This window comes from Mastomys coucha, unplaced genomic scaffold (genome assembly GCF_008632895.1).
Source record: "Mastomys coucha isolate ucsf_1 unplaced genomic scaffold, UCSF_Mcou_1 pScaffold1, whole genome shotgun sequence".
NCBI classification, from domain to species: Eukaryota; Metazoa; Chordata; class Mammalia; order Rodentia; family Muridae; genus Mastomys; species Mastomys coucha.
Genome location: NW_022196891.1, coordinates 30451343 through 30459939, shown reverse-complemented (window position 1 = coordinate 30459939; position 8597 = coordinate 30451343).

Sequence of the window (8597 nt, the reverse complement as noted above, 5' to 3'; positions counted from 1 at the left end):
GCCGCTGATAGAGGAGGTGAAAAGAGTAATCTTGCCCTGAGAACCTTAAGTTTCCTGAAAGAAAAAAAAAAAGCCAAGTAGGATTCCGCTATCACATCTTGGGAGGGATGGGTGAGGAGATGTGGAAGGAGGAGGAGAGGCCCAAACACAGGAAGCTACAGCATCACGGCCACATGGTCACAGCCACCACATGTCCCACGCCAAATCCTCGGCCCCCTTCCTCTCCCTCAAACCTCAAAACTTGCCAGACTGCCTGTCCCAAGTGCTTGGCTGCTCAGCTGTCATCCTCCCTCCCACAGCTAGCTGGTCAGAGCTGGTGAGACTGGACTTCTGAGCTCTTTGGCTGGTCCAGCCCTTTCTTCCCTGCAGCCTTCTGCCTGACTCATCAGAGTTGGTTAGGAAGGCACCAGACTTAGGGACTGCAACCTCTTAGCTGTCTTCTGCTTTCACCTGCTAGCTGGATATGGAAAAAGCCATCAGGGTGCCCTTCCTTGGTGTCTGCCCCACACCAAGGTCATGGCCTCTGTGGACGTAGTCTCAGGACTAGAAGGGTGTTAGGATAGGAGTAGTTGTTGTTTTAAATTGTACCACATCTTTAGAAACTCTTGGCTGTCCTGGTTTCTATTTAGAAATTCTATTAACAAGAGTGGATAGGGAGCAGATCTAGTCAGGTCCAGTGGTCTATTCTCTAAGAAGAGTCCTCAAGCTGTCCAGAATGACTTGACGTGTGTATTTCTCCGATCTGCTGAGCACTGGAGCTGTGGGCTCATTTTCCAGGGAGGGGACCTGCTAGAGGGGAGGCAGTTCCACTAATTACAAATAAAATGTCTTTTGTTCTTAATGAACAATCTGTCTTCTGCCTCCGACTTGGTTCAGTCTCTGGCTTTCTAGGAACGGAGCCCTGAGGTTTGGTGGGGGGTGGGGACGCCCACTCCTTGCTCTCCTGCCAGTCATAGGCTTTCAAAGAACCCGGGAGCCTGGCCTCTGGTTTTCCCTGGGGCAGTTTGCTGGGAGAGAGGTTTTGGAAGCTCCGGGGATAAGAAAAGGAGGTAGATAGAGAAGGGAGATACGCCATCTTGGTAAGAAAAGTGAGGGAGCCTGGGCTAATTCTTGCAGGAAAGAGAAGCTTGAGCCTTTCTCCTCTGAGGAGACTGCTGTCCCTTCATCTCCCTCCTTCCCAGGGACTTGGGAAGGAGCATTCTGGGACTGGCTCATGTTTTATTCTGGGCTACTTTGAGGGGTGTGAGATGGCAGAGACAAAGATGGGTGGTTAGAGCCCAGTCACTCCCCCTCTCTGGTTTCTACTCTGCCCTCCCCCACTGTGTTTTGAGGTTGCCAAGGAAACCACACAACTGAGCTGCGATCTGCAATCTTCTATTTTGTTACACCAACCCACCCCCCAACCGGCAAACTTTGTGAGGCCAAGTCAGTGGGAGTGGTGTCAGAGCCAAAGATGATGGGCAAGGAGAGGTGGCTGGTGTCCTCCTACACAGCCGTACGTGTGCGTGCATAATACTCACACACACACACACACACACACACACACACACACACACACACGCCTGCACATGCAGATACTCATGCCAATCCCTAAATACTCTCTCTCCAACACACACATACACACAGCCCTACCTACTGAGTAAAGAAAATGAGAAACGAAATGGGAAAAACCCCACCCTGCCCACTCCAAGCACAGCAATGATGCGCAGTGCCTGCATCCTGCTCAGCTGGCAGAGCATGGGTGTCACCCAATAGCCTACCTGCTGCTGGACCCCACCACCTCATCCAGGGGAGCCAGCAAAGTAGATCACCCTAGGGATGAATCCTGGGGATCAAAGGGGCGGGGAGCAAGAGAACAATCCAGAAGGTTCCTGTGTGACCGTGAGAAAGGCTCTGCGGTTTGTTCAGTCTCACAGCTGCTCCATGGCACGGCGAGTCCAAGTCTGGGTGCCACCTGACAAGGTCCAATGAGCTGTGGATCAGCTGTGCACCCTCTTAGTGCTTTGTGGGCAAGGCACTGAGGACCCAGCGCCACTTTCCCTACATCAGCCACAAAGACTGGTGTGTGTGCTTGTGCACGCGTGCGTGCAGTTATGTGTGTGGATGAACATGCATGTGGAGATCCATAGTTAATTTCTAGAATCACCTTCCACCTTACTCATTGAGACAAGCTCTCTCAGTCATACCCAGAGTTCAAGGAAATAGCTAATCTTCCTAGACAGTGAGTCCTGGGGATCCCCAGTCTCTGCTCTCTAAAGCTAGAATCACAGGAGGAACACCGTGCCAGCAGTTACGCAGGTTCTGGAAATTCAAACCGTAACCACTGAGCCACCTTCCCAGGCCCTGGTGATTGTTTTTTCCTGGGAGATCTGAAGGTTTGAGGTCTGGACACCTGAGAACAGCTGGAGGGGTCTGATATGAAGTACGAGGTTCGCACGGCCAGCCTGGGGCAGATCCAGTCTGGAAGGCCAATGTCTGTTTAGAATTAAGTCATAGGACAGGCATAGTGACATGTGCTTTTAATCTCAACACTTATGAGGTAGAAGCAGGAAGAGCTCTGTGAATTCCCGGCTAGCCTGGCCTACAGAATGAGTTCCAGGGGGGTCTTAGAATGACCCCTTGCCTGTGTACACCAATCCCTCACCCTAGTGTGACCTTAGTAAGAGCTCAAGAAGTGTGTGAGTGAGGTGCTGACTAAATGAACATGCCTAGGTGAGGTTCCTCCCATGGGAGAAGCTCAGTTTATAACCTGTTCAATGCCTGGCCGAGTGAACTGCATAGGAGTCTCTCCATGGAGACGAGGGCTGAGAACCAAGGAGCAAAGCCATGTTCTTATGCTTTTAAGTACTAGAGAGAAAGGCAGTTGGCAAATGACCCTCTCGACTAAATGACTGTGAGGTGCGTCCTCTAAACAGCTCTGCAGAGAGGGGCCTGCTGGGTATGCATCCTGTAGTAACCATGAGGCTTCAGTCGCTGTAAGGCCAGAATCATGTGGATTGAGGTGCACCTGCTTTACAGTCATCAAGTCCCCGTTGGGAGGGCAATTACACACAGACCTGCTGCAGTACCTGAGCCAGGAGCGGGCTGGAACTTCCTGGAGTACTCCACCTCCCCTATTGGGAGAAGCATCTAGAAAGGTATAGGGAAGGGAGCAAGAGTTTCTTAAAATAGACAGGAAGAAGCAGGAGGGAGAGAGGGCATCTGTGGGGACAAACCTGGGCATGTTGACGGAGCAGGAAAGGACGTGCAGAGGAGCCACAGGCTGGAATGCAGATCCTGGTAGAGAAATCCAAGGCACAGAATAAAGCTTGCAGCCACTACAGAGGGGCAACTAAGCTGAGAGAGCGAATGCCTGCTTCAGTTAATCCAACGCTTATCACATGACTTCTGCCTGTCCCAGGCTCTGTGCTAGGGCACCAGGGGTCTGGAAGCATATGACTATACGACACGCAAACCCTTGCCTTCCAGGGTATGCAGCATAGTGACAGGGGTGTACACAAAAACCACAGTTGTGGGCTTTGATTTGGCAGATGTATATAATGCAACAAGAACACCAATCAGGGGCTTCCTCAGCCTGGAGGAGTCCGCTGAGCCCTGTGTTAGCCAAGGAAAGATAGCAAAAGGGACACACACAATGCTAGGTGCAAACAACGAGAGGCCTGGGCTGATGGGAAACAGTGCATTGAAGCAGACAAAGACAGCGAGAGATGGAGGAGAGGGCTAGGGAACAGGGGGCCATATGCATCCAGCCAGGGAGTCTGCACTTCTATCCCTAGCTGATTGGATTGGAGACTCATTGATAGGGTGTGATGTGTGAGATGTGCATTGGGAACGTCATGTTGACCACTGTATGAGAGGTGAACTGCAATCAGAAAGAACAAATAAAAGTTGACTACCAGGGCTGGAGAGATGGCTCAGCAGTTAAGAGCCACGACTGCTTTTCCAGAGGTCCTGAGTTCAATTCCCAGCAACCACATGGTGGTTCTCAACCATTTGTAATGGGATCTGATGCCCTCTTCTGGTGTGTCTGAAGATAGCTATGGTGTGCTCATATATACATAAAATAAATAAATCTTTTTTTAAAAAAAAGTTGACTACCATTGTCAAAGTGAGAGATATGTATCCTGCTGTCTGAGATGGGGGTGCTCACCATGGTTTTGATAAACAAAAGCGGACAGGTACTCCTCAAAAGAAAATATCCAAAGATCAAACTGGAGTCAGAGGCACCTCAGGGCTCAAGAGCTCTGGAGAGGAGAGCTGCTGAAGGAGAGGCACAGGGAGAGAAAGAGAGGAGGCTGAAGACCACAGAGGCCGACCAGCAGAAGGAAGTGGGGAAGAGGGTCATCAGCAGTAGATTGGCCCAGAAATCTAAAAAGTCGCCATTGGGGTTGGTTAAAAAAAAAAAAAAAAAAAAAAAAAATTGGAGGCAAGGGATGATTCTTCTTTAAAATCAAAAGTCAAAGCCTACCTCCAGTGATACACTTCCTCCAACAAGGCCACACCTCCTAATCCCTCTCAAGCAGTGCCACTCCCTTGATGGCCAACCGTTCAAGTACATGAACATATGGAGGCCATTCCTATTTAAACTACCACAGGCATGGTGGCTTATACTTTTAGATCCTGGCACTCAGAAGGCAGAACCAGGCAGATCTCTGTGAGTTTGAAGCCAGTCTAGTCTATTTAGTGATTTCTAGGCTAGCCTTGGCTACATAGTAAGACCTTGTCTCAAAAAAGGCAAACCAAGCCAAACCAACACACCACAGGGAGAGGAACTTCCCCATTTTAGGGATCTGGTAAGTTTCCTTCCAGATCCGCTCTCTCTAGTTGCTGCTGCTGCAAAAGCAGAATCTATCCATACACACATACACACTGCTCTGCAATCTAAGAACACATCACAGGCATTCTTTAATGACAGAACATATACTCCAACTTCATTCTTCAATGCTGTGTAGTACTCTATCCAACCCCCTCTTCTTAAATTCTCAGCCTTTTCCATGTGTTTGTGTGTACGTGTGCATGTGCGTGTGTGAGCAAAATTGCATAACTCTTACCTGCTGAGTCTCTTCAGTGTTGCGTGTATATATAATTTCAGGGCTGACCACTGGTATTAGATAACTAATTTGGGGCTTATCCCTGGGGAAGACTATCTCTCCCTCTCTCACAATGGTTAGTTGCCCATGGTTCTTCGTCTAGAGTTGTTCACGTCTTCTTTGGGCAGCCATGTTATGGAGGCGTCATAAAAGAAGCTTCCCTATTATTTCTAGGAGACACAATCTCTCAGCAAATTTCCTGGTCCTCTGGCTCTTTCAATTGTTCTACCCTTCTTCCATGATGTCCCCGAGCCTTGGGTGTATGAGTTATCCTATAGATGTATCTGTTGGGACTGGGTACCTTATGATCGATCGGTTGCTCTCTGGATTTTGACCAGTCTGTTGCAAAGAGAGGCTCCTTTGGTGAGCACAGGGAGGCTCACCTACATTTATCTGTAGGTATAAGGATAAGTATTTAGAATGCTCTTAGGAATCAATCTGTTTTAGCCAAGTGACAGTGGTAGGTTCTCCTCTAAGGCTCATGACCTCACTCAAGTAGTTATCTAGGTGTGGGGAGCCGCAGCTGCCACCCTGTATTGAACACCTGGTCTCTGGCCAAAGCAGAGAGCATTGATAATCAAGCCATTAGTTGGAGAAGCTGAGTGCCTCCAGTTTGTGACGCAAGCTGGTATGAATTTCCCGCAGCCTATTATGCTTTGCCACGTAGTTGATGCTGATTGGGACCAGGAAAAGTATTTAACCTGTAAAGGCTGGAGGCTTCTAGATTCTACTTGAGAGAGGATTATTATGAGCCAGGCAGTGGTGGCGCACACGCCAGTAGTCCCAGCTACTAGGGAGGCTGAGAGAGAGATAATAGAGATTATAGAGATTAGAGATATTATTAAGAAGAAGTAAAATAAGGGTTCCTGAATAAAATCTGCTTGGAGAAGGGCTCATGTTTGCCTCCTTGTTTCTGCTGGACGGGTAAGGCAGCCGGCATCTAGGTTTCCTTCTTGTTAAGTGGGCCTGAGGTCAACTAGATAGCGGTTGGTTACCACCAAAAGATGAGCGCCACCCTTAAGACTACCTTGCCATGCTGGCCAATGTGGTTCATAAGCTTTGCAGGTAAGTAGGGCTGTTGGTTGTTTTCTGTCGTTGGCAGCTGGCATAGCCCTTCTGAGACTATGAAAGTTAGTCCTTAGGTTGGATCCAGCATGGAGCCTCCACATCCTATATCCCAAGTCCGTGGCATCTTCAGCAGTAGAGACTTGCCTTCAACCTGCGGGAGGTAACCAAGGGCATCAGCAATGCCTGTGTTGTTTTAGGAGTCCCTTGGGTTTCCCTGACCAACACTTTGAAAGGGGGCTTCTATGCCCGGGACTGGGGATTTTATTAGGTAGATTATGGCTTTGAGGGAAAGCATGGTCAATTTAAGTGGCTTACCTACTTCATTTAAATTATATATTGTTTAATTCATTCGTTTAAACTGTATGTATACATACATACACACACACACACACACACACACACACACACATATATATATATATATATATATATATATATATATATATATATGCTACATATATATGCTATCCACAGGCTTAAATATATTATATATAACTTGGAGAAAATAAAAAATAATGCAGGGGTTGGAGGGACGGCTCATAGGCTAAGAGCACTGGCTTCTCTTCCAGAGGACCCTGGCTCAATTCCCAGCACCCACATGGCAGCTCACAATTGTCTGTAATTCCAGTTCCAAGGGATCCAAGGCAAAACACCAATGCACATAGAAAATAAAAAGAAATCATTAAACTTTTTGAAATAATATGATTTCTTGTAACCTTTCAAACCACGTCACTGTGATTTTGCTCTCCTCCATCCCTCTCTTTCTGTACTGATCTCCCTCCCACTTCCTTTATTTTCTGAGGCAGGGTTTCTCTGTGTTGTCTAGTGTGGTGGTTTAGATAGAAATGGCCCTGTAGACTCGCGTGTTTGAATGCTTGGCCCATAGGGAGACGTACTATTAGGAGGTGTGGCCTTGTTGGATGAAGTGTGTCACTGGAGGCTTTGGGGTCTCCCGTGCTCCAGATTCATCCAGTGTGGCACACTCTCCTGTTGCCTTTGGATCAAGATGTAGAAAGAACTCTCTGCTTCTCCAGCACCGTGTCTACTTGTGCTCTGCCACACTTCCTGCCATGACGATAATGGACTGAAACTCTGAACCTGTCAGCCATCCCTAATTAAATGTTTTCCTTTATAAGAGTTGCCATGGTCACGGTGTCTCTTCACAACAATAGAAACCCTAAGACACCTACCTAGCCTGGTCTCAAACTCTTGGTCTCAAGTGATCCCCTTTGCCCCAGCCTCCTAGTTCCCTGGGATTACTGGTACATATCACTATGGCTGCTCAAATTTTCATCATTACTAAAATTTAAAAACATAGCCGAGTATGGTGGTGTATACCTGGTGTCCTAGCACTCAAGTTGTGGACGTAAGGATTCACACACTGAGTTTAAAGGCACTCTCAGCTACACAAAGCCTTAGTTAAAAAAGAATGAAAACAGGGTGCAGGAGATGGCTCAGCAGGTAGAGAGAGGTGCTTAGCTTGCCCATCAACCTGTGCTCTGTTAGATCCCCAGATCCCACAAAAGTAGAGAGAACTGATTCCATAAGGTTGTCACCTGACTTCACACCATCCCATATGTACTCACATACCTCCCTCTCTCTCTCTCTTTCTCTCTCTCTCTTTCTCTCTCTCTCTCCCCTCTCCTCTCTCTCTCATGCTACACACACTCATACATGCATGCACACATGCAAGTACAAACCCACATCACCACCACACCAACAGCAAGAATAATAATAGAATTTTAAAAATTAAATAAAATCATAAAGGAGACAATGAAACCAGGCAGTGGTGGCACACACCTTTAATCCCAGCACTTGGGAGGCAGAGGCAGGTGGATTTCTGAGTTCGAGGCCAGCCTGGTCTACAGAGTGAATTCCAGGACAGCCAAGGCTAAACAGAGAAACCCTGTCTCGAAACACCCACCCTCCACACACACACAGACACACACACACACACAAAAAGAAAACAATGAAAAACAAAACAGCATATAGCAATTTGCCCACCTCCCTTTAAGAATAAATGCTAACAATCTGACATACACATTTCAAATTCTGTTCTAGGCTCTATGGACATCTCTGGATGGACCTCCCTAAGAAGTCGTCAGAGGGCTGGAGGTTGCCACAACTGCAAGCTGCCCTCATGACATCTTTGCTTTAGGCTCCTGGAGCTCTAGGGTCAGGATCTCCCTACCTTCCGGAACAGGGCCTATCTCCACCTAGGCCCCTCCCGAAGCCATAGTAGGTTGTTGGAATTATGATTTTCACACAGATCTTTCTTTCCTACTTCATTTTGCTGACCTACTAACAGTCTCCCTGGAGAGGGAAGATACAGTCATCCTCAGGACCTAGCATGAAAGTCACGGGCTGTCTTTCCTGTCCCACCCCCTCAGCAGGTTGATCCAGCCCCTGCCCACGTCAGGCCCCTACCATGGTCTCCAT